The 22,116-nt window shown below is 36.9% G+C and overlaps 1 pseudogene; it reads left to right on the top strand.

Moving 5' to 3' along the window:
• Nucleotides 1-22,116, top strand: part of LOC113050530 (P protein-like) — a 74,320-nt pseudogene that overhangs the window by 32,592 nt on the left and 19,612 nt on the right.

The raw sequence follows: 22,116 nt of genomic DNA, 5'->3' as shown, positions 1-22,116 counted from the left end.
GAAACAGTCCACCAAATCGAACTGAATCGTTTTAAACAGTTCGCGTCTCCAATACGCATTAATCCACAGATGAATTAAGATGTTAACTTGTTTAATGTGTCTGACACTCCCTCGGAGTTAAAACAAACCAATATCCCGGAGTAATTCATTGACTCAAACAGTACACTGACTGAACTGATGTGAAGAGAGAACTGAAGATGAACACCGAGCCGAGTCAGATAATGACTCGTTCACGAGTCAAGAACCGTTTGTGTCAGATGCGTCCGATTCGTGAACCGAGGAGCTGATGATACTGCGCATGTGTGATTTAGCGTGAAGCAAACCGACACACAGAGCGTCTGGAACCGAACTGATTCTTTTGGTGATTGATTCTGAACTGATTATGTGTTAATGTTATGAGCCCATGTGCAGTCAACGCCAATGACGCCATTGCATCGAACGCAAAAGAATCGGTGAACTGTTTTCTTCAATGAATCGAGCTGTCAGAAAGAACTAACGTTACTGGTCATCCGAAAACCGATGCAACCGGTTCTTGACTCGTGAACGAGTCATTATCTGGCTCGGTTCGGTGTTCATCTCTCTCTTCACAGCAGTTCAGTCAGCACGCGCAGTCTTCTTAATCGCTTGATTCGCTCAATGATGTGCCAGCTTCATCAAACCTCCCATCTACAGTTCTGGCAGTGGTTTGTAATGGAATGATTCGTAACATTATTATAATTGTAACGAGTAACGATGCAGCACATAAAAAAAATATCGGAGTAAAAGTATTAAACTCAGCGAAAATATCTACCGAAGTAAAAGTGGAAGTAGGAGAAAAAAATAATACTCCAGTAAAGTACAGATACCGCCTTTTAGTACTTAAGTACAGTAGCGAAGTAGTTCTACTTCGTTACTATACATCTCTGGTCATACACCATTCTACACTATTTACACCAAATCTCATATCCTATCCAAAGCTCCTTACATTTGGCCTTTGAGCCCCTGTGACTGGGATAGGCACAGCCTACCCTTTAATGGATGATTATAACCTCGGCAATACATCAATTTTTCATCCGTCCCTCCTTCTCTCCCACATCCCACGATCACACTGATGCATTTAGTCTCTCTGTACCCTTCAGGCTGTTTTCCCTGATATTTCCATTATTCTTATCGGATGAGCCTGTGCTGAAAGCCTTAACGCATCTGTATTAAATACATAAATCCTGTCATAGATGACCTCTCTCAAGACCTACACATATGCACAGTTTTCAGACAGGACATGTTTGAGGGGTCTTGGTTGGTTAGCATGGTCCATTTAAAATAAGAAATTATTATATTTCCAAGGAATATATATTTATGAATCATTTATTTACAGTGCTCTTATTTTACCTTTCATGACACAGCTCTAATAAAGGGCTTGGAACCATTTGTTTTTGTGTGGTTAGGCAAATTAACAGGTGATTAGCTCAAAAACTCTGTGCCCAGAGCTGCCTGTGAGCACTTGTACTTTCTGGTGTCAACGGTTTTAAATCTACAATATTTATAATTTTCTTACTATCTAGAAAAAAAGGTTCTGTGTTAAAGCATGTTTATGGTGTACTGTCATCAGCCTGTCATGATGTATGTTGTACTTGTATCTTGATATCCACCATTGTGTGATGCTTGCTTGAAATGGGTGATGCGTCAGAGAGTTGCATAGTTATGACATTTTAAAAGAACAGGGCACATTTAGCACAAGTGTGAAGGTGCTAGCACAGCTAGAAAGGCCGTTAAAGCCATCAAAGCCATCATGACAGGTCAATACCACTCTCACCTAGTCATCGCTTCTTCACCGCCTCCACTGAAAGCCAGTCTGGCCAGAACAGAATTTTGGGTTAATTTCCAATGTATAGATGATATCAATGCAGTGTAAATTTGTGAAGATAAATTTACTTATTTATTTATTTATTTATTTATTCATTAATTTATGTATTGTTCATTTTTTGTACACTTATGAAAAATGGAAAAATACAAACATAAAAATTAGTTAAATTTATCAAAAGCCTATTACTTTGACTTTTTTGGGTGAACTATTCCTTATTTACAGTAACATCTTTATATATACAGTGGATATAGAAAAAAATCACCCCTCTTTAAAATAATCCAATTTTTTTGCTTTTTAGCCTGAAATGAAGACATATACAATATATAATATTCCTCAATTAAAGTCACATTTTTATATATACAGTGGGTATAGAAAATAATCATCCCTCTTTAAAATAATCAATTTTTTTTGCTTTTTTAGCCTGAAATAAAGACAGACACAATATAACACAAATATGTCCAAAAAAAAAGAAATAAAAAAACTGAATTGCTGAGGTGATAAAAGGATCAACCCCCACCCCCCTCCAAAAAATGACTTGTGAACTCAATCAGGTGGAGCTAATCACCTTCTCAATGGAACACAACGCTATTTGACTTTCAACCGTAATCGGCTGTGGTCATTTTGATTAGCTCAGCATGAAAATAACTTTCCCGGAGCATTTCAGGTCTTGATAGTGCAACTGAAGCAAAACATCAACTACCGTATGGGTGGCAAAACACTGTCAAAAGATCTCCAGGATAGAGTTGTGGACAGGCACAATTCAGGAGATGGATACAAAAACAAAAAATAAATAAATAAATAAATAAGAGGCTTTATTAGTGCCTAGAAGCACAGTAAAGTCAGTTATTAAGAAGCAGAAGGTATTTGATAAAACACAGTCTCTCCCTGGATCAGGATGTCGCTCCAAGTCCAAACTGGATGAAAGAGTCTGGAGGAAACTGGTCAGAGAGGCTCCCAAGAGTCCTACAGCAACTCTAAAGTAGCTGCAGGAATTTATGACAGAGTGCTCATTGTGTGCGTATGACCACAATATCACAAATTCTCCACAAATGTGGTTTGTAATGGAGGGTTGCAAGAAAGCCACTCCACAAGAAATGCATGCTGTCAGCCTGAGCTTTACCAAAACACACCTTGAAGATTCTGAGGCAGATGAGACTAAAATGGAATTATGCAGACTCAAAGCCAAACGATTTGACAGCTCACCATCCAAATAACACCATTCTTCCAGTAAAGCATGGAGGTGGTAATATCCTGTTATGAGGTGTTCATCTGCAGTAGGGACTGGAGCACTTGTCAGGATAGAAGGAGACATTTATGGGGCAAAATACGTTCAAATTCTTGAGGAAAATCTGCTGCCCTCTGCCAGAAAGTTGTGAATGGGAGGAAGATCTACCTTCCAGCATGACAAAGACCCAAAACACACATTAAAACTGACCACATGGTGGTTAAAGGAGAAAAAGGTGAATGTCCTTGCATGGCCTAGTCAAAGCCCCACTGAAAATCTGTGGAATGACTTGAAGACTGCAGTCAACAAACGGTCACCATCAAATGTACTGTACAGTAACTGAACTTGAGCAGTTCTGCAAAGAAGAGTGGTCAAATATCGCAAAATCTAGATGTGCAACGCTAGTAGAGACATATCCCAATAGACTTAAGGCTGTTATTCAAGCAAAATGTCGGGGCGATCTTTTTCCAACTCCGTGATTGTGCTTGTGTTTTATTTTAATTTTTTGGACATGTTGGTGTTCTATCTTTTACTTGGATGTTGAGTAAATACAGCTGGATTAAACAAAAACTTTGTCCATTTTCATGGCTGCAAAGCAACCAAATGTGATTATTTTAAAGGGGGGGGGGGGGGTGATTCTTTTCTGATCAAATGGTTTTTTGTTCTTTTTATTGAATTATTCGCTGTGTAAATAAATAGAATTAATAATCAGATGAGTCTTCTAGCTCCAGTTGTCAATGTCTTTCCACAGATGGCCATTAGCCTCTTGAGCAGCTGCTCCATCTGCTCCACAGAGACCTTCTTCTCACATACTCCCATACACCTCACACCTGAGCTCTCCTTCACACACCTGACAATATGACAATAGCTCCTTTATAACAAACCACTCATTTCAGCCATTCAAAGGCTGAAATCAGGCTCTGGGGTTCCCAGAGAGGCTTTCACCATACCCATTATTTAGAATGAGAGGAAAACACAAAGCCCTTTCTAACGCCAAGATGTTTTTTTCTGAAAGTTCTAAGAGCAGTTGAGTGGTTGACCATCCAATTTAAACTAGGTCTTTTGATCCATATTTTGTAATATTCTGTAAAACAGCATGACAGTGTATGAGAACTGTGTGTTGATCAGTCCAGTGTCACATCAGTAACTTTAGTAACTTGGGCTACAAAGTAGTAGGTATAAAAGTTTCAATGCAATTCAGTTCAATTCACATTTATTAGAATAACGCTTTTTATTAAGCATATCGTTGCAGAGCAGCTTCACCTAAAATTAAAGTTTCTACAATAAAGAGTAGTATCAGTGGTGACTATGTCAAAGTGATAAACATATGGCAGAAATGTCTAACTTTCTTCCATCATGTAACATTGCTTGAATGGACCTTTATGTGTTGTAATGGCTTCACATTTAATGTATCTAATTTAGAACAGTGATTTTTAAAATGGTTGACATTTATTTCTGGCATTAAATTATTATTATTATTATTATAATTTTTTGCCTATATGAAAAAGTTATAACAGCATTATCAGTATTTGAATTTAGAAACTGCTTAAAGAACATCTGTGTTGTTTTGAAAACAACCTGCTCTAGGCTACATACATGGATGCTTCACATCTACAGTAGAACCTTAATTACTGTACATGTACTGTATGCATGTTTTGTGCCTGTCATTTTATAGATAAAACAAGATGAGAAACAAGCGTCTTAAAAAAAAAGTGCAATTTCTTTCTCAGAAGGCAGGAAGACACACTTTATATGTTCTCCTACACCACTGGCTTTTGCCCACTGTGAGGGTTGTCTTTGAGACATCATCAGCATGGGACAAGCACCATCCAGAATGCCAATTATTGGGTTTTCGGGTGGCTAACACAAAGAAACAGTGCTGGTCAGTGTGGAGCTGTTGCAAAGTCTTAGAACTCTACTCTATAAGGAACAGGGACTTAAATGATCGGTTTGCCGGTTCCCCAGGTACATGCTGTGCCTGGACGAAAGACCTCCACTAGGCCTGAGGGTGACCACTCAATGCCAGTCCAATTTCTAATTCTGTAAAGCCTGAAGTCCCCACAGAGCCTCACTTTTAAAAAATTCAAACCTGCTGTGCGGCTGATACAGAATTCCAGGCTCTCGGCATGATGCATTACTGTGTCTATTGTGATCAGCATGTTTTCCCCGTGTCAATTAGCTTCTGGGAAGCTTTCCTAGCAGACTCCCCATCGCATGGTGAGGAGCCATGCTGAAGGACTAGTGCAAAATCTTGCCTCTCCTATCTCTTTATTTTTTCCTTCTGCCTTATCTTCTCCTTCCATACTTTCTCCATTCTTTCTGTACAGTAACTGCCTGGCTTGTGCTTCATCCTATCTCTCTCGTTCTTTCTGTCTCTCTATATATATCTATCTGTCCGTCTGCCTGATGTATTGTGTTTTTATTTATCTGTTTAATTGTTTGTCTGATTGTTTGTTTGTTTTTGGCTACCCTTATAAAGTAACACAATCATTCATCTTATAAGTGCCATAATAATTACAATTGTGGAGAGAAGGTAGTTTTAGACAATTCGTTTTTTAGTAATTATTAGTAAGTTATTTGTCATTACTAAGATAAAGACATCAAACTAAGATCTTAAGTATTATGGACTTTTATTTCAACCATTTATTTTTAAACCATAACATTTTGATATTGCGTAAGGCATTAAGATGAGTGTTTTTCTTGGTAAAAGGTCGCTTGAAAACACAATATTAGGTCCAAAATATAAATTAAGTCAATAACTTGGTATTTAAGTCAATCTTAGATCTTATTTTTTTATTTAGATAATTTTTTTTAGATTGGACTGTCTGCATTCTAGCTTTACTGTATCTGGGAAAATGTATACAGTTCAGCCATATTCATACAATTAATTGGCATAAAGGTAGTGACAGATATTTTAAAGATGTTTGAGGTGAATTTGAAAAATATTGTGAATATGGGAGAGAACAAAAATATTACAATCCCTTCCTTATTCTTTTTTTCTGGATTGGCTCTGTTTGACCATACATCCCTATTTTTAATAGGTCTTGTTATCTGTTTCTTCCGAGTTTTTTGGAATAGATTTGAAATTCTTATCTTCGTATTTGTCTGTTCTACAGCTGAACCCCTTTATCTTGTCACGATTTATGTCGCCCTGCAGAACTGAAGCATGAGATTCTGGTGTGGAGGCAGACAGCCCATCGCATTAACCCTGCCAGCAGAGAGGAGTCTGCAGTCAAGTTCTTCTCATGCAGAAGGTGCTCAATCTGGAAAGCCTCCTGCACAAGAAGCTCAAGACCTTCCAGAGGTGCCATGCTCATGCTCAATCCATTCTTTTCTTTGTCTGTCTGGTTAAAAATACAAGCAGTCTGTCTACACCCTGCATAGTGTTTGATTTGAAATCATGGATGTATTTCGAACATAAGTGTATTTTTGTTTTTTGTTCTTGTTTTATAGGCTGGTTTTTGGACTTTTTTTACTTGTGTTGTCTAAATGTCATGAGGATAATGGTGGAAACAACCGAAAAACAACAAATTGGGCTATACCTAATGCATTCTCAAGCTTTCTTTTACTATTTTGATAGTGCATGTAATATGAGTGTCTTTCTTGGTATGAGTTCACTTGAAAACACCCTATTAGGGCCAAAATATATCCATTCCCACTGCATGACACCTGTTGTGTCTGACAGCAGCATATACCCAGAAGCCCAGGATGATAAATGAGCAATAATTAACCTGTAGAAAAGTAGGTAATTGTTCTCAATTGTGTCGGCTCTCTAAAGCTCTTGTAGAGAGCTGAAATTTTAATCATGCAGAATGATTTTGTTCTCAACAGTTCCCCGCTTTTTTTTTTTTTTTTTTTTGGTTTTATTATAAATGCTTCTTTTAACTAAAGAAATTTAATACGTTATGCTTGTGGGTTTGTGGATCTTGTGGTTTGCTTTGATGCCAGATAGAATAATCACAGAAGCCATTTACAGCCTCACATGCTGAGTAGAAAAGGTTTGGGGTGACCACATGAAATTACAACTCCTACTCATTTGCAGGTGTCCATGCTGGCTGAAAGGATGTATTAACACACTCCATTCTGTTTTATTTCTTTATTTTCACAGGCAAATATCACAGGAAGACAAAAACTGGGAACACAATATTCAAGAGCTGCAGAAAAAGGTAAAACAAATATACTCTGGCTTGTGTATTTGATAAAATATCATTAATTGGAGGAGTTTAATTGGACGCGTCAAGAAAAAAAAGATATGTTTCTTCTACCTTGTAAATGTGTGAGTGCTGTTATATGATTAGCATTTTAATATTTGCAATTTTGCATCATTTTTTTTATCACTGCTATATGTGATCCTATGAGAATAGACCTGCAGATCTCATTATTGTTTCTTGATAATACTAATACTGATAACAATAAATAATGAATAATGAATGATTTAATTCTAAATAATATATTAATCTAATAATTAATTGATATGGTCGAAATGAAGAAATTAACTTTTTTCTATTGTACAAAAATAAACAAAATTGTTAAATATCACATAATATTACTATGAGCTGATGCTAAATAGAAAAAAAAGAAGGAAATTTTGTTATTGTATAAAGTGTTAAAGTTTACATTTATTTATTTAGCAGACTCTTTTATCCAAAATGACATACTAATGAGACCGTGATTATAGTTTGGTTTCTAAATATCAATTGAACTGTACAGTAAAACTCTTTAGAGAGCATAATGGGTATGTTTCTTTCTGTCCTGCATCTAAACACGTCTTTTATGGTCTTTCACAGCACAAAATAACTGACAAAATCCTCCTGGTCAAGTGTCTGACTGTCCTTGGTGTGGTCATCTTTATGTTCTTCCTGAACTCCTTTGTTCCTGCCATACATCTGGATCTGGGTAAGCGAGAGACAAACAAGGGCGCAGATAACCAGGATTCATCTGTTTCTATTGCTGATCCGGCCCTGCTATTTACATGCCTCACTGTATAATTATGAGGGCTTGTTTCCTCTCTGTTTTGAGCAGAGGAAATGGCATCACAAGAATATCTTGCTTCTTCTTTAAATGATCAAAACTGTGCCAATTCCTCTACCACGGAGCGAACATTTCATTTTATGTGCATTTTATTAGGCTTCGTAGAATACAATTAGTGAAACAAATGATATTCTAGTAAAGCTGGCCACTTTCTCGCATGATCTAATTGGGGTGTGCATGAATCTGTCAATGTGTTGATGTCGTAATTGTTTGCAGCTGGGCTTTAAATGCAGAAAAAGACACAAATGCAAAACCACAACAATGGAGTAGCGTGCGATTAAATAAGACGGCTAGTAATACCCACCCCAAAATTAGTCTTTTGTTTCTGTTTAGCCTTCCTTTTTGCTCTAGGTTTGTCGAACTGGTTTATGGATGTGTTTATTATACAGTGAATGAGAAGTCAATTACAGATGGAAATGAGATTGGGAACTTCACCAAACACATTAGCGAGAACGAGTTGGTCAATCAGAGAAGGCCGGCCACACAGCTCACTAAGGTGGTTGTGTTGTTTGGGTCTGATTGTGTATTGACGATCAGTTCTCATTTGTGGACAGGTTTGTGGAAAGATGGCACATGAATATTAGTTTCTAAATGATCATGTTCTCATCTCCTCATTCATAGAAATTCATGTTTTTTCCCCCCTCTTCAAGGCTGTGTACATAATTAATTAGCAATGATTGAAAAAATAATCACTGTACATTACCATTTTGAAAAAAACAGTGTGGTCCTGCTTTCAAAATCTCTTCAGTGCCTCGTTCTGATCAAAACCAGGGTCGGTCAGCATGGGCTTTAAATGAGTGTCATTAGACTTTCATTAGGTTGACACATCACCACTCCATTTGACCTATGATATTGATTATTTAATCATGGCCGAGGATACTGTGCACCTGCTGGAGGGCAATGAAGCACACAGGATGCACTGTGCTCACAGAGCCCCACGTCTCTCCAACGAAAAGCACATTCGTGAAAATTAAGTGATTTTTAAGCCTCAAGGCCATCTATTTTCCCAGAAAATCATGTAATTACAGTTCGATTCTGTGATAACTGACTGGTGAACTTTTAGCACATTTCTGTAAACAATGCTAGTAGTAACAGTGGCTCTGGGAGTTTTCTTGATTTTTAGGTCACTGAAAAGCTGTTATAAGAAAAAACAAAAAAGGCTCTGAAGGTCATTTCTATAGGTCCATATAAACATTTCACATGTAGGTCATAATGGAATTTCAAGGAAATATCAATAATTTTCTCAGTGTGAGATTTTATTCTAAAAGTAAAGATATGTTCATGCTCATAAATCCCAAAGAGCTCATGGAAAACAACAACTGACATTTGATTCAAGAAATTTTTAATTTTTTTATTATTCATTCGTAATAATTTTTTATGTAGTTTAAATCCAAGTTTTTCTTGAAGTTGCTAATTGATTTGGTAGTTGTCCCGAAATATGCTGACACCTAGTGGCATGGATACAGATTTAGAATAAAGCAAAAATGTTAATTAAGCATGCCAAAAGCCATGTAACAGGAACTTTTGAGTGAAAACGAAAATCGGGCTATTCGTGTGATCAAACCATGTACTGTAAATTAAGCAGCCTTACTATCTTTATCCTTATTATATTTATTTTATATGTCATGAGTTTTTATCTCATGTGAATATGTTTCAACCCATCATCTTTCACCATCTCTGTTTGAAGCATAAAATAGCAGGTTACTAGCAAAATTATTTCTTTTGCTTTGCCACTGCAGAATAATAAATCTGATGGTTTGAGGTATGCATATTGATTTTTGTAATTTGTTTTACCAAAATCTCTTCTGTAGTGCAACTTTAAAGTATTATAAATTAATTTCAGGGTAAAAAATAAATAAATGAGGAAATTATTACATTTAAGGGCCACATGCTTATTAAATATTACTAATGTAACTCATCTCTTGATATGGTCATTTATTTATGAATAAATAAGTTACAATCCAGACATAAACTCTGGCCAGCACAAGAGCTGTACCACCAAATAACGAATGAGGAAATGGTGGAAGATTAATCAAAGTAGAAAATACACAACAGCTCATTTCTTCCAAGAACATTCTGAGAAAGATAGAGAGTTCTTTATAAAGAAGGTGCTTGTGGAAACAGATTTGCTTTAAAATGAAGAACATGATGAGGTGGTGTTTGTGTCTCACTCAATGGGGCAGAATGGCTGTGTTGTTTTGGGTATGATGAATGAGCCTCCCAGGCTTCTCAGCAAACTTCTTTTAATTGCAGAGCCTACTTTCTCTCTGTCGCTCTCATTTTTCTGCTCTGTTTTTGCTGCGCACTGCTGAAGGCCTCCAGTTCCTCCTCCATCTTCAGTTGGATGCCTTGGGGGAATATTGAAGCAGAAAGCAAATCAAAAGTTACTTTTTTGGACTTGTTTTGTGACAAAACTGTCCCAGTGCCAATGTGGAAGAAGTCTGGGATTTATTTCACACCATGCATGAACTACAGTGCTAATGTGTGTGTGTGTGTGTGTTTGTGCCATCCAACTGAGTTAATATGCTTCACTTCTAAAGAAAAGATGCATAGTATATATAATATAGAGTACATGTAATATTTGTTTACTTATTGAGGTGGCTGACCTTGAGGAATATTTAAGGTATCCAAGTGACAAGAAAGTTGTTGGACCCCGAAGCCCTTTTAATATCTCAAAAACATGCTTATAATTTATGCATCAAACTGATCCTTCTTGACTTTTTCTAATCTTATGAGACCCAAAACAAACTTTTTAATCACAGTTTTAAAGAGATTAAAGCTTCATTATTTCCCTTCTCCTGGGTTTTCATTAGATCAGAGGATATTCAAAGACTCTGAAGGGAAAACAGAAGCTTAATTTTGGAATTAAATGATAATTTTTGTAATTTTGTTTACATATACATCTTTGGGGTATCAGCCAAATAAGAAGGGCATAACAGATATTTGAATTACACTTGTCAACTACATTAGTGACTGTTACACTTCCATTTTTACTATTAGATTTCAGCTTTGTACAGTATGTTGCAGATTCGTCTATACATTTCCATTATCTCCATTCTGATCCATCCATCATTTGGCTATTCTTAACACCATTGCCGTCATTACCTCGTTTAAACTTTCTTTAAATGAATAAATTCTCCTTCACAATTACAGTACATCTGTGTCCTCTGTGTGACTGCAGCTGGTCCCTTCTCTGCCTTCTTCTGTTCTTTCTCTTCCTGTCTTTGGCTCTTCCTCTGTTCGTCCTTCTCATCCCTTATTAAATGATTTCCCACGGGCAATCTTCAGCACTCACCTGCTTAATCAAATTTTGCTAGAATTGGAAGCATACTGTCGCCCCCTCAGCTATGATTTATAGCGTATCGGTTTGTTGCAGCACTTACTGACCAGTGTTGGTCATAATCCCAAAAGTATGTGTGCATGCTTGAATGATGTTTTGTGCTAAATTTGAGAAGCTTGAATAGTGACTGTTTGACCATTGTCCAGCTCGTTTTAATAGAGGCACTTCACACACTGGCATTGCTGGCTAAAGTCCAAAGCCTCTGGCTGGCTTACAGGAAATAGTCTGCTGGAAGTGGGGTCTTTAGATAATTGCTCAGTTGTTTGTTATCCGGCTTTGAGTGGGTTAGTCTTTTGACATTTGTGACTATTTCTGTTGTCACAGTGGTGGGTTTTTCATGAATTTGAAGTGTATGCAGGTTAATAATGAAACCGTAAAACAAGTATTTTCCCAACTATTCCTTCATTTCTGAAGAAAGTTCTCGCTGACAATCAGTCTTTCTGAGCAACATTTTATGGCTGACCCTACTTTTTTGGGGGCCCAAGCACTGGTTATGGCAAATGATTTTGCTTAAGGACCCAGATTTTACTCATTTAATTTGAAAGAATGTGGCCGTTTTTAAGTTGGAACATACTTTTGCTTGCTTTTACCATGTGACTGATGAAATTGTGCCAAAAAAATCCACAAAGGAGGATTTGTTACACTATAAATTAGTAAGTTTATTGTTAATGCTTAGCATTTATTCCCTAGATCTGCCACACATTTTCTTTTTAGGATTGTGACACACCGTGACAGGATCTGGTTCGTGATTTTCCAGAGGAAGGCCCTGTCTTATTATATGAAAAATAAATGTAATTTCAGCCCCAAAGCTTTTATAGTGTGTGTTGTACATGACCGTCTGCTCAACACATGCTGTTTCAAAGACTGAACTCAGTACTTCCTCTCTACGTGTTCCTGCTTTTAACTCAAGGCCAACACACTCATATACGCTACACTAAATGAACTCTTCCTTTCTCTCTCATATCTTTTTCTGAGTACACAGAGGATTACATTTCAATAGAAAGATTAATAATGCACAACGAATAAATGTAAAATAACAAGAAATGAAATGTTCCCTTTCACCGCTTTGTTTTGGGAAATGATGACGAACACAGCATTTTTCAGGAAACATTTTATATGGTTGCTACGACGAATGTCCCCTTAATTGTTGCTCCAGTAAAACACAACATAGAGAAGATAATCCACTACCTGGATTTATATTCATTTCAAACTCTTATTTTACTGCTTGTAAATGTTTCTCCCAGTGTGTAAGCATACATTAACTGGGCTAATGGCTCCTGTTCATTTGTAAATATTTGTACTCTCTCTATCTCTCAACTGTCAACGTCAAACAGTTGAATGTAATACACAGGTCCAGAATATAGCTTGTTTTTCTTTGGCTATTATATTGTGCATGGTCCTGATGTCTAAATGGCACTAAATGGAAATATTATAACCACCGCATGTGATGGCGCCAATGGTCCATATCCTGCTGTATTATCCATCTCACTTTAGTGGCTCATACATTTAGTTCCTGACATGCTGCATATGTTTTTAATCCCAGAGGCTTCTGGGAAACAGTAAGTCATCACCTAATCAGTGGTAAAATATCTGGCAGTATTTCATGACAGCATGCATAATGTTCAGCTAATGTCCTTTTATATTTCACCTCCATTCTTGATAGATATTTCAGACTGAGTGGATTAAAATAAACTGGTTGACTTTAATTTAGCTTATATTGTATATTGTAAAGGAAACCTTTACATAAAAAAAAATGAAGATTCAGGCATCATTTACTTACCAGCATGTTGTTTGTTTCAAACTTCATGTGGTGGAACACAAAAAGATATTTCTAAAATTTCCATCTCATGTAAAAGCTGTTCTTTTGAATTTTCTATTCATCAGATAATCCTGAAAAAAAAAGTATCACCCTTTTCCCACAACAATATTAAGCAGCACTATTTTTTTCAGCATTGATAATAATTAGAAAGGTTTCCTGAGCAGCAAATTGGCATTTTAGAATGATTTTGGAAGGATCATGAGACACTCAAGACTTCGTAATAGTGGCTGAAAATCACAGGAATAAAGTACATTTAAATATATATTCGAAAACAGTTGTTTAAAATCATAATATTTCAAAACATTATAGTTTTTATTGTGGTTCTGATCAAATAAATGCAGCCATGGTGAGCAAAAGAGACTTCTCAGACATAAAAATGCATACAGAATTAATCAGTATGATATCCTCTCTCAGGGAAACTGACACTTTTATGTTCTGTTTATGTTGTATTTGCGATTCCCATCATTTATTTAGACTGAGATACTTAGATCAGTCGGACTCATCACAGAAGCCTTTAATGAAGGCTTTCCAGTAACTGGCTTATTATTCTTATGCCCTGACAGCCTGTAGTTCATTGTGGCGTTGCAGATCACCTGTGGTGTCTGTATATTGATGTGCAGAGCGATTATGAGTCTGTTTGAGTGGTGGCTGGACTGTGTTTCTAATTGAATGCCACTGTTTGGTCTCTCTGTTGCTGAATGTTTTTTTGTGTTTGTGTGTGTGTGTGTGAGTGGAATACCAGATTTAGGAACACTGTGGTCGGCTGATGAGAAAGTGTTTGTGGTCATGGGAAGGCAAGATAGATTGAGACATAACATATGATTGATGCCCTGCATTAACCAGCAGCCTGCTGTTTTCCAGGATTCCATTATCTTAAAGCCTTTACGTGCAACAACAGGAAATAAAATGTTTGTGTGAACAGTGTTCTTGGTTCTTTTCCAGTGATCTTGGCTTGATGTACTGTTTTGTCCCTCAGGTTGGATCGCGATCTTGGGGGCTCTGTGGTTACTGGTGCTGGCTGATATTCAGGACTTCGAGATCATACTTCACAGAGTGGAATGGGCCACCCTGTTGTTCTTTGCTGCTCTGTTTGTGCTTATGGAGGTATGGTAATGCTCAACAAACCCACATATCCCAATGGCTAGTCATAGTTTACCAAGATCTATTTTTTTTATATATTGTTTTATAATTTTTTTATGTGTAACCCAGCCTTTGTCAAGCATGAAACAGGGAAAAAAATTCATTGTTACAGATGACAAAATATTTAAAGTGCATTGTCATGAAAGATAAAGTAGAAATAGTGTATAAAATTCACTATTAAATATACATGTTATGTTTATTTTTATCTATCACATTCATAAATAAAGAAGGAGAAAGACCGTGAGTGAGTGACTGGAGATTGTGAGTCAAAGTAAGGAGAAAGTGAGCATGTCAGCAGCAGAAATGCTAGGTTTGCTGTTTGTGTTGGTTTAATCCTTTGTTTTGTTAGGAGGATAGTATTCACACAGGGAAGCCCACCCCTCGGGCCCAGTGGGGAGCTTAACACTGCTCCAAGATAAACTGTTTGCCCTCTAGAGCAGAGCCAACATTCACAATCATTCATACCAGTGTGCACTGCAAGCGCTGAGACAAAAATAGATGAATTATGATATTCCAATTCCATTGTTAGAAGGATGGAAAATCAGAGCTGTCAGGTTAAATGTCTGTTGTTTTGTTTTGTGGTCTATGGCTTGATTTTCTCTTTGGTGTATTTTTAAGGCTCTAGCCCAGCTGCAGCTAATCGATTACATCGGGGAGCAGACAGCAGTGTTGATAAAAGTGAGTATATGCTCCAGAGGTGTTTGATACTTTGATACTTTTGGGGGGATTTCACTAGGAATTTATATTTGCATGGGCTGTTTGTGCTGCTTTGGTGCTCGACTCACTAAAGGTGTTATGCAATCAGCACAAAATCTATCCAAAAGTGGTATTAAAACTTAAGTGATATGATCTCAAGTGGGAAGGTGACACAAGCTGCTTACACCTTGATGTAAAATGCTTCAGATGTCTCCTGTGAACACTCATGATAGGATTTTGAGGGAAAGGTCTGTTTCTGCCTTAGAGTATAGACAGATTATAAAAATAAAAATAGGAATAAATACATTGTAAGTCACATTGTAAGACATTTTAGGCCCTATTTTAACAATCTAAATGCAAAGTGTAAAGCGCACAGCGCAGGTGCACTCAGGGCGTGTCCAAATCCACTTTTGCTATTTTAACGACGGAAAAACGGTCCATGCACCAGGGTGCATTTTTGGAATGGGTTGTCCCTATTCTCTTAATGAGTAATGGGCATAACATTCAATTAACCAATCAGAGTGTCATCTCCCATTCCCTGTGTGAGATGCGCTCACGCATTTGCGCCCATTGGCATGCTGGTCTAAAAAAAAGAGGTGTGTTCAGGTGCATTGCTATTTTAAGGAGCTGAAAATAGACTGCGCCATAGACCAACTCAAACCTGGTCTAAAGTCTAAAGTATATAAAAAATATTTTTTTGTCATTTAAAGAGCACGTTGGTAGAAAATGCGCCTCTGGGCAGGTTCACAGTGCGTGTTCACTTTGCTTATTATACACAGGGATGCACATCACACAAACATCCAAATATATAAAAAAAAAGGATTACAGTGTAAAAGAATATTATTGTGTAGGCTACAAAAATATAAAAATGTCATTATGGATAGTCATTGCGTGTATTAGAATTATACTTATTTGCAATTACAGAACAATTACGCTGTGCATTTAGATCGTTAAAATAGGGCCCCAAGGCTCCTGAAAAAGTGGACCTGAAAAGTGTTCTTTAAAACCTGGACTATAATTCTAAGTGCTTGCATTACCACACTTAAAACAAAAAAACAATGTAAACCAGCCAAATGACCTCATTAAATAACGTGGCTGGCTCAAATTATTGTCATCTTTAAATCCAATAGTAGGGCTGTGTGGTCCATAAATACAGAGATTTCCGGAGGTCTGGAAGTGTCCAGCTCTGCCTGGCTGGTGATCACACTTTGATAGACCCGTCAGCTTGTGTTTGCTGTGTGGGCCTTTTACAATCACAGTAATTATTCATGACAGGCGCTGCTATGGGGCTCTGATGCATTCAATCCAATCAGCAGCACAAGGACCCCCAAAATCTGACCATGTAGATAAACAACCAAATAGAGAAATAGTGGGGAAACGACTGAAATAAAACTGTGCTCTAATAAACAACATTCTTACATTCTTACGCAAAAGCTACGGTGTGTTTTCACATACGCTATAGCTGGATTGAAAACAGGCATGTGGTGAGAGTGTGTGTTTATGTCTGTTTGTGTAATGTGTTGTGTTTTGTTTATGAAAGCAACAGAGCGTGAAATGATAAATCCAATGTGACTGTGTCATGAACACATTGTCTGCAAACCCTCCCACCTTTGTGTTGGCATTTGTGTGTCTGTGTGTGCGAGTTTTTGGTTGTGACATATTTTATTGTTATCTTCTCTCCCAGGCAGTGCCAGAGGATGAGCGGTTGGCCATCGCCATCATTTTAGTCATGTGGGTCTCAGCACTGGCCTCCTCTCTTATAGACAACATTCCCTTCACTGCCGCTATGGTAAGGAACACACATACTCCTTCAGACATTTTTTGCACACAAACACAAAGATATGGTGAAACAAAACTAGCTCTAAATCTCCTTCTAGTTTGTCTGACATCTTTGTACAATGGCCTTTTTTAGTAATTTGACTTGAAAGAAGGCCTTTATTTGATAAAAACCTACTGTTTTCTATATTTTAAAATGTAATTTATTCCTCTAATATGCTGATTTTCTGCTCAAGAAACACTTCCTTTGTTTATCAATTTTGCAAATAGTTGTGTGGCTGAATATTTATGTGGATACTATGATACATTGTTTTTATGATGCAATACAAATTATATTCAATTAAATTATTAATTGACAATTGTTTTTTTTTTTTGTAAAAATAAATTGGCATTATATATTATATACATTATATATATATTATTAGATACTGAAATCGCTCACCATTTTGTTCAAATTTAATCATATTTTTTATGTTCCCTGCAATAGGCCTATAGGCAAAGTCTTTTATACAACAATTCTCTGAACAAGGAGTTATGTAGAGCATAATATGCAGACACTTGATCATTATCACAAAATAAGACAAGATTATCAGGCCTCTGATGTGAGCCAGGAGGGTCTTGCATGATTCTGAAGCAATTTATGTAATGATAATGACTGGAGTCTCTTAACTTGAGGGACTGTCATATCTTGCCTATAGGGAGCCTGAATCACCGCCAGATTTTACAGTTCTTTCAATTTAACCCCTGCAAGCAAAATCAAACGGGAAATGTCTCATCGCTATTGTAACGATATTTATCCAACGTAGAAGACTAGTGATGTTTTGTGATTATAAATAAATGAGAAATATGCTTTTTCAAACAGTTTTAGAATGGCATGTCTCACTGGAGGTCACTGCCGTCACTGCTTGACATGTTGTGTTAATACCCCAAGCTCTGTTGATAGGTGAATACAGTGCATCTTATCCTCTATAGTCAACCGAAACATGTGAGAATCAGTAGTGAGTGATGATGTGCTATCAGAGTAAGGCATGAATCATGTGCATCATAAAGGAGCACGTGCTGTGAGCTGATATGATGAACATGGCACCAGACAGACAGAGCTGTGCTGCCACTCACTCACTGCCAGATGAGCAGAAGGGAGGAACAAAAGGCAGATGAAGAGACAAGTCACTTAGAATTTCAAAAGACTTTTCATTTTCTTCTCCTCCAGCGTTTTCCACCGGTTTGATTTGATCTGTCCATTTTGCGTAATTACTTTCACTTCTTTTCTCACCTTGTGTTTAGTAAGGATGGGCAGAACTACATCAGTTGTTGGGTTAGTCAACTAGTTAGGCAAGGTTTTTAGGTTGTAAGGAGCAACTTGCTGAACACTAGTCCAGTAGTTAAACTGACCACGATTATATAGATATTTATTAGGACGTTTTTACATAAAGATCTCACTGTGTTTGACTTATCAGTTGCTGGATGACATGTTAGCCACTGGGACCTGCGACTCTTGTCCTTTTTTGTCTTATTCTTGCTCACTGTCTGTCTCTTTCATTCACTTTGTCAAAAAAGGAGAGATAAACAGGGTGAAATGTACTTGAGCTCGGCATATACCTGTGGTGGTAATGGACTGCATTGATTTCGCTGGTCCCATCACTGTATAAATGCAGAAAAAGACTTCTCAGTAGTGCTCTCTCACAATCTGAAGCTGGAATAAAAAGACCATGCAGTTAAACACACACTTCATTAATGCAGAGCACAGAATGGGCCTGTTTCTGACTGTAACAACAAAAAAAATTGCATGTATTGAGTTATTTTAACTTATTTTAACTCCCCACACAGCTTCATAACTAGCTTAACCATCATCAACTACCAGCTTCATTGGAAAGGTCATTTAACTAACCTGAATATACTTGCATGGAAATTCATACTGGTCTGAGCAGCAAATTTCTGTGGTTAGACATTTAAATAGCTTGAAGTATTGACTCTAAATCACACCATGCATAAGGCAATTTTAAATTGGCTTGTCATGTTTCGGTCCATATATCAGGCACAGTGTGTTCGGTTTGAGTATTCTATATATTTTCGAATGTCACACAATCACTGACATCCACATGGAGCACTGAATATCTGATCTGAATATCAATACATCTGTCTAGAAGCTGTTTACTTCGGTCCCTGGTCTCATCTGTAAGGGATTATATATGACATATACATGGCTGCAGTCATGGCCCTGCTCACCATGATTGTCGATCTCCTTTTGTTTCCATGGTTATGTGTTGGGTGACTTGCCAGTGATTGTTCTGTAATTGCAATAAGTAAACTGGATTAAAGTGCTTGTGGGATTTAATGAAAGTGATCATATAACATGACCATTATTGAGCGTTCTTAACCTGGATAACCTAAGGTTCTGTCTTTGTGGTAAATCTTTAAACCACAATTGATGTTTAATAAGTGGGGATCCTGAAATTAATCTGCAAGAAATCTAAAAAAATAAATGCATGGTAAGAACCAGTATATCTAAATCTGACTGACAACAACGAAATTATTTAATTTAATTAAAATGTATTTTAGTCCTGTGAATAGAATTTTCAGCAGCCATTACCCTATCTTCATTGTCATGTGGTACAAACCTTTGCTAGAGTTCTGATGTCTTATTTATGCTTGTGTTCAGTCAACACAAGCAAGTTTTAAAAACGCAGCATGTGATAAGCGTGAAATATGGTACTTCAGCTCAAGTCGTATGGACTTCATTTATGATGTTTTATGGTGCCCTTTTTGAGCTTGACTGTATACATCACCATCCATTTTACTTGAATGAATATTTAAAGCCCTCCTGAAGATCTCTTTTTGTTGTTGTTTTGTTTCACAGAAGAAAGAAACTAAGAAACGTCCATTCAAACAATAAGTTTAACATGCTGATGTGGTGCCCAGAAAACATTTCTTATTATTACCGCCATTATTTATTATTATAAATGCTAAAAATAGTCGTGTTGCTTAATAACTTGAAGAAACTGTAAAAACTGCATTTATTTAAAATGGACATTATTTTGAACAGTTAAAGTCTTTACTGTCACTTTTGATCATTTAAATGCTTGCTTATTGAATCAAAGTGTTAATTTCTTTCAAAAATCAAACTATCGAATGGTAGTGCATATATCAATATTTGATAAATATATTTCCAATTATTAGGATATTTGTTAGTTAAGAATCTATTAAATAAGTGTGATAGTTCGTTTTTGCAAAATAAATCCTTTCAAGGTGACCATGGCTGTGATGACTTTGTGGTTAAAAACACGGTTGCTATAGATTATCCCCTCAATATAGTCCTTAATTCTACACCTACATAAAAGATCAAATGTCCCCATATATTATTTATCACAGAGTAGCTGTTCATGTGTAGACAACATGATGAAAGTTTAATATAATACATATACTAATATTTATGATTACGGAGTTATGATAACAGAGAGCATGTGCGATATCTGTAAAAATGTTTCCATGCCACCTGTGTCAAGTTAGGATTTTCCACACAGATTTAAAATGTGCTATTTGCGCTGCAAACATAAAACTGCTATTTTCTTGTCAGCACAAGTGTACGGTTGCTTTGGCTCCTGGTGCCCTCCCATCCACGCTGGCGATGCCACAGCTGAATGAGCTGGATGGCAAATGTAGTAGAAAATGTAATTACAGTTGTGCTGTTTAATTTATTCAAGTTGATTGCAGCTGAAGCCGCTGTTAGCTGGGAGGCCAGCGTGTAGCAGGCAAGCGGCTACACACAGAAATCTTTGAGGCAGAAGACATTTTCTGCAAATATGCAATCTTTAAATTATGCTACACTGGTGGGAAGATCGAATGCTTATGTGCCTTGAGAAATGGATGCATGCATATTTGTTGTTGTCGCCACAGGGATCCATTCCCTGCTTCTCACCATTATATTGTCTTGCTAAGCACTGATGGCTATAGCCATTGTGGAGTGTTTTTATCCTGTTTATATCCATGTAGATTTCATGCCTGGGCCAATGCAGTGATGCTTGGATCATACATGCTGTTTCATGAGATTTTCATTTGCTGTTTATTCAAGCTCTGTGTTTGTGCAAAAAGAGAGAAATATGGAAAATAAATCTAATGGCATCAACTATTGATTTTCTTGTTCTCGACTTGTGGAGCAGTAGAATATGACTCAATCTGCTAATAGGTTGGGCGGCTGTCAGGATTTGTGAATATTACATTCTCTGTGACCCTGACATCCACAATTGCCTGTGAGAATTATGATCAAGGCATTTTGCCCTCCCTGTCTGTCTGTCTGTCTCTCTTCCTACCTACCTTATCTACCTATCTATCATCTTATATACACACTACGTATAATATATTTATCTGATGTTTTTTTTTCCCTACAGATTCCTGTGCTTATTAACCTTAGTCAAGATCCTGATGTCAACCTACCAATCAAACCTCTCATTTTTGCATTGGCAATGGGAGCTTGCCTTGGGGGTCAGTTAAATTTTTGTCTCTCTCTTATATTATTCAGTGTAAGTGTTTTTTGTTTTTCTTTAAAAAAACATGCCATTACAGCACACTTGGTTCAAGTGGATTGATGAACTGCAGTGAAAACTATGCCTTTAAAATACATAATTTGTAGCATTTCATTTGAATTGCAAACCACCTCCTATAGAAGAAAAGAAGTAATTGCTTTGCCTAAATGTATCTGTATAATGTAATATATAATTAGCAATTCTAACTAGTGATTCAAAAAGGTCTCTTTTTATTACATTTTGACAAACATAATAAGCTGTAGTTTTTCAGTGCCACTAACTTCTTCCTCACTGGCTCTGAAAGCACCACTGTGCACAACAAATCTCTCTACATTTAGGAATGTAGTGTGCTTACAAGGCCATCTGAAAATGCCTCATTGCCTGTTTGGTTCTAAGGACATGGAGAGAGATGTGGCAGACTTTCTGCCAAATCAAAGGAGATGTGTTAGCTCTAGTATTGATCCATGGAATGCTAAGGCAGGCTTATGGTTTTGTTGTCACGCTGACACCTTTGAAGATGTGAACATTTCATATGAAGACCATTCTTCAACAAGGCCAAACAACACGCTTCAAGAAATACTGTATGTATCTTAGTAAAAGACAAATTGATGGGTGTAAACTGCATTTAGAGTTTTAAATTGTTTAAATTTATAATATATTTAGCCATTAAATAAAAAATGTAATGTTGACACATCATTTGCTTTCTTTTTTAATGTCTCTCTATAT

This window comes from Carassius auratus, chromosome 31, assembly GCF_003368295.1.
Source record: "Carassius auratus strain Wakin chromosome 31, ASM336829v1, whole genome shotgun sequence".
NCBI lineage: Eukaryota > Metazoa > Chordata > Actinopteri > Cypriniformes > Cyprinidae > Carassius > Carassius auratus.
Note: the sequence above shows the minus strand (reverse complement) of the source record. Positions and strands in the feature narration are given on the sequence as shown.